This window comes from Bufo bufo, chromosome 5, assembly GCF_905171765.1.
Source record: "Bufo bufo chromosome 5, aBufBuf1.1, whole genome shotgun sequence".
In the NCBI taxonomy this organism is placed as follows: domain Eukaryota; kingdom Metazoa; phylum Chordata; class Amphibia; order Anura; family Bufonidae; genus Bufo; species Bufo bufo.
The window spans coordinates 6958973-6967072 of NC_053393.1; the positions used below are offsets into that span (position 1 = coordinate 6958973).

An 8100-nucleotide genomic window follows, 5' to 3' on the forward strand; every position below is an offset into this window, starting at 1 on the left:
GAGGGGGAGGAGGAGGCGGACGGAAAGATCCGGAGTCTGACCGAACGCCCCTGAAGGGCCGAGCGCGGCCCTCTTCCTCCCCCTTCCTAGCCGCTGAGAGCAGAGGAGCAGACGAGGGCGGTGGGGGTGAGAGGGAAGGAGGTGTATCCGGAGGACGAGGAGAAGAAGCCCCCAGGGCCGAGGCCCGGGGACGGGTCGCCTGCCTCTCGGGCTCCTTGTCTACCCGCTTCAACCCTGTAGTCTCTCTTCTCTGGCATAAACTCAGGGCTATGCGGCGCGGGTGATCCCTGCCCGGTGGCGCGGGTTCACCCCGCCGTGGGGGTCGCCAAAGAGTGGGGCCCGACAGCAGAGAAGGGCACGCAGCCGCCGCGCTGGGGGGACGCCGCGGGGACGACCGGGGTTTACTGGGGAGCGGCAGAGGGCAGACACCCCACGCTTCCCTTAGGCCCGAAAGAAATCGGGTGACTGGGGAGCGGCGGAGGGCGTACGACCCAAGCGTCCCTTAGGCCCGGGAGGTCCTCCCGCAGCGAGACAGCGCGACTTCGGGCGCCTTTTCTCCGGAAGTACGGGCGTACGGGTGTCGACCGCAGAAAGAAGACGCGCAGCCGCCGAGCGGAGGGCGCCGCGGGAACGGAACGGCCCGCCCGGGTTACTGGGGAGCGGCGGAGGGAAGACACCCCTCGCATCCCTTAGGCCCGAAATAAATCAGGTCGCTGGGGAGCGGCGGAGGGCGTACGAACCCGCGCGTCCCTTAGGCCCAGGAGGCTGTCCTCCCGCGGTGAGACCGCAAGACTTCAAACGTGTTTCTTCTGCCCGTTTGGGTGTCGACCGCAGAGAAGACGTGCCTCCGCCGCACGGGGAACGCCACACGGGGACGGGAACGAACCCGGGTTACTGGGGAGTGACAGAGGGCAGACACCACCTACGCGTCCCTTAGGCCCGAAACAAATCGGGTGACTGGGGAGCGGCGGAGGGCATACGACCCACGCATCCCTTAGGCCCGGGAAGGCCCAACCCGTGGCGAGACCGCACGGTTTCAAACACATTTTCCTGCCCGTGCGGGTGTTTGGGTGTCGACCGCAGAGAAGATGTGCCGCCGCACAGGGCGCACCGCAGGGACGGAACGACTCGGGTTACTGGGGAGAGGCAGAGGGCAGACACCCCACGCATCCCTTAGGCCCGAAACTAATCGGGTCGCTGGGGAGCGGCGGAGGGCGTACGACCCACGCGTCCCTTAGGCCCGGGAGGTCCTCCCTCGCGATTACAGACGCCTATTTTCTGCCCGTTCGACGGGGAACGCCGCGAGGACGGAACGAACCCGGGTTACTGGGGAGTGACAGAGGGCAGACACCACCTACGCGTCCCTTAGGCCCGAAACAAATCGAGTGACTGGGGAGCGGCGGAGGGCATACAACCCACGCATCCCTTAGGCCCAGGAAGGCCCAACCCGTGGCGAAACCGCACGGTTTCAAACACATTTTCCTGCCCGTTCAGGTGTTTGGGTGTCGACCGCGGAGAAGATGTGCCGCCACACAGGGCGCACCGCAGGGACGGAACGACTCGGGTTACTGGGGAGGGGCAGAGGGCAGACACCCCACGCATCCCTTAGGCCCGAAACTAATCGGGTCGCTGGGGAGCGGCGGAGGGCATACGACCCACGCGTCCCTTAGGCCCGGGAGGTCCTCCCGCGGTGAGACCGCGCGATTACAGACGCCTATTTTCTGCCCGTTCGGAGCGAGCTCGACAGGACAGCCAGAGGGGTTCCCCCCAAGCAATCCACCCCCGGCAGCAGGAGCTGGGCGAGGGGGTCGCACGGATGAGGGGACCGCCACGAGCGCCGCGACACACAGCGTCGAACCCGGGCTAGAAGGGAGAGGGGACACACTCGCCATATGCCGGCACGGACTCCAAAGTCCGGCCGAGCGAGGGTCCCTACCCGCCGGGTCACGACAAGCCAAATCGATCAAGGGTGAAGAAAGCAGGGGAAGGAGTGTGCGACTCCTGCCCAGGCCCCTGGAACTGCCGGTGGGATGCGCCCACCCAGTTCGCTCCCCTGGGCCTCTCTACCTTCTTCCGGGAGGTGTCGGAAAGGGGGGCCCCCTTTCGTGTCACATGCCGCTGAGACCCAGGGGTGTCGAGCCGTCCTGCCCAGGCTCTGGAACTGCTGTCGGTAAGAGACAGCCAGGTTCGATCTCATAGCTGGTTCTCTCGCTCAAACCAACAAAGTCCATCTTTCTACCTTCTCTTGCCGGCGGGAGGAGTGTGCGACTCCTGCCCAGGCCCCTGGAACTGCCGGTGGGATGCGCCCACCCAGTTCGCTCCCCTGGGCCTCTCTACCTTCTTCCGGGAGGTGTTGGAAAGGGGGGCCCCCTTTCGTGTCACATGACGCTGAGACCCAGGGGTGTCGAGCCGTCATGCCCAGGCTCTGGAACTGCTGTCGGTAAGAGACAGCCAGGTTTGATCTCATAGCTGGTTCTCTCGCTCAAACCAACAAAGTCCATCTTTCTACCTTCTCTTGCCGGCGGGAGGAGTGTGCGACTCCTGCCCAGGCCCCTGGAACTGCCGGTGGGATGCGCCCACCCAGTTCGCTCCCCTGGGCCTCTCTACCTTCTTCCGGGAGGTGTTGGAAAGGGGGGCCCCCTCTCGTGTCACATGACGCTGAGACCCAGGGGTGTCGAGCCGTCATGCCCAGGCTCTGGAACTGCTGTCGGTAAGAGACAGCCAGGTTCGATCTCATAGCTGGTTCTCTCGCTCAAACCAACAAAGTCCATCTTTCTACCTTCTCTTGCCGGCGGGAGGAGTGTGCGACTCCTGCCCAGGCCCCTGGAACTGCCGGTGGGATGCGCCCACCCAGTTCGCTCCCCTGGGCCTCTCTACCTTCTTCCGGGAGGTGTTGGAAAGGGGGGCCCCCTTTCGTGTCACATGACGCTGAGACCCAGGGGTGTCGAGCCGTCATGCCCAGGCTCTGGAACTGCTGTCGGTAAGAGACAGCCAGGTTCGATCTCATAGCTGGTTCTCTCGCTCAAACCAACAAAGTCCATCTTTCTACCTTCTCTTGCCGGCGGGAGGAGTGTGCGACTCCTGCCCAGGCCCCTGGAACTGCCGGTGGGATGCGCCCACCCAGTTCGCTCCCCTGGGCCTCTCTACCTTCTTCCGGGAGGTGTTGGAAAGGGGGGCCCCCTCTCGTGTCACATGACGCTGAGACCCAGGGGTGTCGAGCCGTCATGCCCAGGCTCTGGAACTGCTGTCGGTATGAGACAGCCAGGTTTGATCTCATAGCTGGTTCTCTCGCTCAAACCAACAAAGTCCATCTTTCTACCTTCTCTTGCCGGCGGGAGGAGAGGGGGTATCGTGCCCGGGCCCCATGGGACTGCCGGGGGTGGGGGGGGGGCAAACCACCGGGTTTACTCTCCACGGTCGCCCGATTCCGAATAGCAAGTCCCCCTTACCCTTTTGGCGGAGAAAGGGCCGGGGTGGGGGACTCCTGCCCGGGCCCCTGGAACTGCTGGCGGGATGCGCCCCTCGACTCCATCCCCTTGTCATGGTCCTCTCTCTCTCTCCAAGAAAAATGACAAAGTCCACACGGTTCTCTGTGCCAGTGGGAGGAGTGGGCGACTCCTACCCAGGCCCCTGGAACTGCTGGTGGGATGTGACCACACAGTTCACCCCCCCTGAAGCCTCTCTACCTTCTTCTCTAGGAAACCGCGACTTGAAGGCTTGTAGAGGGGGACTTGTGCTCAGAGCGCCGCGACACACAGCGTCGAACCCGGGCTAGAAGGGAGAGGGGACATGCTCGCCGTATGCCGGCACGGACTCCAAAGTCCGGCCGAGCGAGGGTCCCTACCCGCCGGGTCGCTACATGCCAAATCGATCTAGGGTGGGTGGAGGAGGTTCGCACTGACAACAGGATCCGAGGGTGGAGAAGACAGGGGGAGGAGTAGGGGACTCCTACCCAGGCCTCTGGAACTGCTGGTGGGACGTGAACACACTGTTCACCCCCTGGAGCCTCTCTACCTTCTTCTCGGCCCCCCTTCGGGGCTAGGGAGCCGAGACTTGCAGGGATGGTAGAGGGGGACTTGGGCTCCGAGAGGAGACCTCCAGCTTGTCTGTACCACCTTCCCTCCGGGAATAGCAGAGGGGAGGAAATCAGAAATTCTTACCCGCCTACGGTGCTCCTTTCCTGGGTAGACATTTCCAAAAAAAACCCTGAATCTGTGGAAGTCTTGCCTCCCAGCCGACACCTCGGATGTCATGGAACTGATGGTGGGATCAAAACACCCTGCACACCCCCCAGGGTTTTTCTACCTTCTTCCGGGAAGTGTTGGAAAGGGGGGCCCCCTTTCGTGACACATGCCGCTGAGACCCAGGGGTGTCGAGCCGTCCTGCCCAGGCTCTGGAACTGCTGTCGGTATGAGACGACCAGGTTCACTCTCATAGCTGGTTCTCTTTCTCAAAACCTCAAAACGGACACCCCTATAGAAGTTCAGCCCAGCGGCCCCCTCTCAAGCTAGGGGTCCCAGACTTGGAGGGCTGGTAGAGGGGGACTTGGGCTCCAAGAGGACACATCCAGCTTGTCTGTACCACCTTCCCTCCGGAACTGGCAGAGGGACAAAGTCGGACATTGTTACCCGATTTGACTTCCATAAGCCTGGGGACGTTTTTCACAAAGTCCCCCTCCTTCATGGAAGTGGCCCCCAGCGGCTTCCCTTGGAGCTAGGAAGCCGAGACTTGCAGGGCTGGTAGAGGGGGACTTGGGCTCCGAGAGGAGACCTCCAGCTTTTCTGTACCACCTTCCCTCCGGGAATGGCAGAGGGGGGAAAGTCAGAAATTCTTACCCGCCTACGGTGCTCCTTTCCTGGGTAGACATTTCCAAAAACCCCCTGAATCTGTGGAAGTCTTCCCTCCCAGCCGACACATCGGATGTCATGGAACTGATGGTGGGATCAAATCACACTGCCCACCCCCCCCCCCCAGGGTCTCTCTACCTTCTTCCGGGAGGTGTTGGAAAGGGAGACCCCCCTTTCGTGTCACATGCCTCTGAGACCCAGGGGTGTCGAGCCGTCATGCCCAGCCTCTGGAACTGCTGCTGGGGAGAGACGGCCAGGTTCGCTCTCATAGCTGGTTCTCTCGCTCAAACCATCAAATGATACCTTCTCTTGCCGGCGGAAAGGAGTGTGGGACTCCTGCCCAGGCCCCTGGAACTGTCAGTGGGATGCGCCCACCCAGTTGACCCCTTGGAGCCTCTCTACCTTCTTCTCGGTCCCCTTAGGGGGTAGGAAGCCGAGACTTGAAGGGCTTGTAGAGGGGGACTTGTGCTCCGAGATGAGGGGACCGCCACACACAGCGTCGAACCTGGGCTAGAAGGGAGAGGGGACGCACTCACCATATGCCGGCACGGACTCCAAAGTCCGGCCGAGCGAGGGTCCCTACCCGCCGGGTCGCGACATGCCAAATCGATCTAGGGTGGGTGGAGGAGGTTCGCACAGACAACAAGATCCAAGGGTGGAGAAAGCAGGGGGTGGAGTGGGGGACTCCTACCCAGGCCCCTGGAACAGCTGATGGGATGAGACCACCCAGTTTGCCCCCTGAGGCATATCTCCCTTCTTCCAAGGGATGTGCGAGACTTGACTCCCATGCCATGATACACCACCTCTGTGGATCAGGAGAGGCTTATCATCGTGCCCAGCCTCTGGAACCGCTGGTGGGATGAGACCACCCAGTTCGCCCCGGGGCCAATCTCCCTTCTTCCAAGGGATGTGCGAGACTTGACTCCCATGCCATGATACAGCACCTCTGTGGATCAGGAGAGGCTTATCATCGTGCCCAGCCTCTGAAACCGCTGGTGGGATGAGACCACCCAGTTCGCCCCGGGGCCAATCTCCCTTCTTCCAAGGGATGTGCGAGACTTGACTCCCATGCCATGATACAGCACCTCTGTGGATCAGGAGAGGCTTATCATCGTGCCCAGCCTCTGGAACCGCTGGTGGGATGAGACCACCCAGTTCGCCCCGGGGCCAATCTCCCTTCTTCCAAGGGATGTGCGAGACTTGACTCCCATGCCATGATACACCACCTCTGTGGATCAGAAGAGGCTTATCATCGTGCCCAGCCTCTGGAACCGCTGGTGGGATGAGACCACCCAGTTCGCCCCGGGGCCAATCTCCCTTCTTCCAAGGGATGTGCGAGACTTGACTCCCATGCCATGATACACCACCTCTGTGGATCAGGAGAGGCTTATCATCGTGCCCAGCCTCTGGAACCGCTGGTGGGATGAGACCACCCAGTTCGCCTCCGGGGCCTATCTCCCTTCTTCCAAGGGATGTGCGAGACTTGACTCCCATGCCATGATACAGCACATCTGTGGATCAGGAGAGGCCTATCATCGTGCCCAGCCTCTGGAACCGCTGGTGGGATGAGACCACCCAGTTCGCCCCGGGGCCAATCTCCCTTCTTCCAAGGGATGTGCGAGACTTGACTCCCATGCCATGATACAGCACCTCTGTGGATCAGGAGAGGCTTATCATCGTGCCCAGCCTCTGAAACCGCTGGTGGGATGAGACCACCCAGTTCGCCCCGGGGCCAATCTCCCTTCTTCCAAGGGATGTGCGAGACTTGACTCCCATGCCATGATACACCACCTCTGTGGATCAGGAGAGGCTTATCATCGTGCCCAGCCTCTGGAACTGATGACCTGAGCCAACTTCATTTGAGATAGAAAAATAGTTTATTTCATTTACACATACATATTAATCACTGCTACTTGAAGTGTTGGGCAGACATTCCATCTCCCTCCCCACCATGTGTATTTCCTCCAGGAGGGCAGCGGCAGATGGGGTCCGGTCCTCATCACTACTACCAGATCTCTTCACCAGCTTGTAACCATGACAGATGTCATCTAGCACTTTCTCTCGGTAGTGCCTGTCCGCCGTGGAGTTTGTGTGTGCCAAGTACTTTGCAAACAGAGTCTTTTCAGGATCAGTGTACCTTGCAAGCGTCCAAGTTTCACAGACCTTCCTGACCACCTGACTGGAGATATCGGGGAGGTTATACCTGGGAACGAAGGGGAGAATAAGCTGAAGATCCGGGCAACAAAGAGACATAGAGCAGGGATAACTGCTTGGGCACTACTCACTTTGATTGGTAGCTCTTGATGTCTCGTGAAACAGTATGTCGCTCAGTTCCCACTGAAGAGAGGAAGAATTTATCCTTTGGATCGTCTATGTCACTTTTGGTTAGCAATGGCCGGACTTTTTCATAGTAGGCCTGAAACCACTGAGGAGAGAACAAGGGTACAAAATGTTTAAATGGAAGAGGGTGGGAGCTGAATAACACCCGGGGACCAGCAAAGGGGCATCTCTGCTCACACTCACCGACTCTTCATCATTGTCCAGCGCGAAAGCAGCAACTTGTTGAGTAGAGGTCTTGTGGGTTCTTACACCGATCACACATAGTTTTTCACCTTCGTACTCATGGTGAATCCTCTCATCCCACTCCCCCACCTGCAAGGAGAAGACATGAGGAGCGACGAATGGTGAAAAATAAACCCACATACTGAACCAGAAAAGCGGCTTACAGTCATGTTTTGGACTACCCCCGGTCGCTGAAGATGCTTCAAGACAAGAAGGCACTCTAGGTAGAGGATAATTTCAGTTTGCTGATAGGAAGTTGCACAGTTCGCCCAGGCTTGGGCTATGCACTTCAAGAACATGCTCTTGGCATCCCTGAGGACTGCTCGGCAATCGGACGGGCTGGGTGATTTTTGGCTCAAGGCCGCGTACCTAAGACAAGGGGAGAAGGAAGACCAGAGAAGTTAGGTACTCACCCACAGGGAGTGGGGGAAGACCAACAAATGACTCCACCATCCCAGCCCTACCCCAGGCTCCACATTCACCTCTTGTCGACCCTGTCTCTTGAGAGCCTCTTGGATAGGATCTTTTGGATGTCCTCGGTGACCGTGATGAAGAACTTGCACTTCTTATACAGGTCAGGCTGCCTGATGGAAAGGTTGGTGGAGCGCATATTGTACTTTACGAACCGCCGGATACGCTGGATGCAGTTTAGCCTAGTCTGGTTAGAGAGCTTGGCTTCTAAGAGCTTGTC

At 59.7% G+C, this 8100-nt stretch overlaps 1 long non-coding RNA gene across 1 annotated transcript; it reads right to left on the reverse strand.

Moving 5' to 3' along the window:
- Positions 1-1111: 1111 nt before the first annotated feature.
- Positions 1112-1489, reverse strand: LOC121001601. The gene is made up of 2 exons (XR_005779097.1): positions 1448-1489; positions 1112-1254 (listed from the first exon to the last, which is right to left on the reverse strand). It is a non-coding gene; the product is annotated as an uncharacterized LOC121001601 (long non-coding RNA).
- Between the last annotated feature and the right edge of the window lie 6611 nt (positions 1490-8100).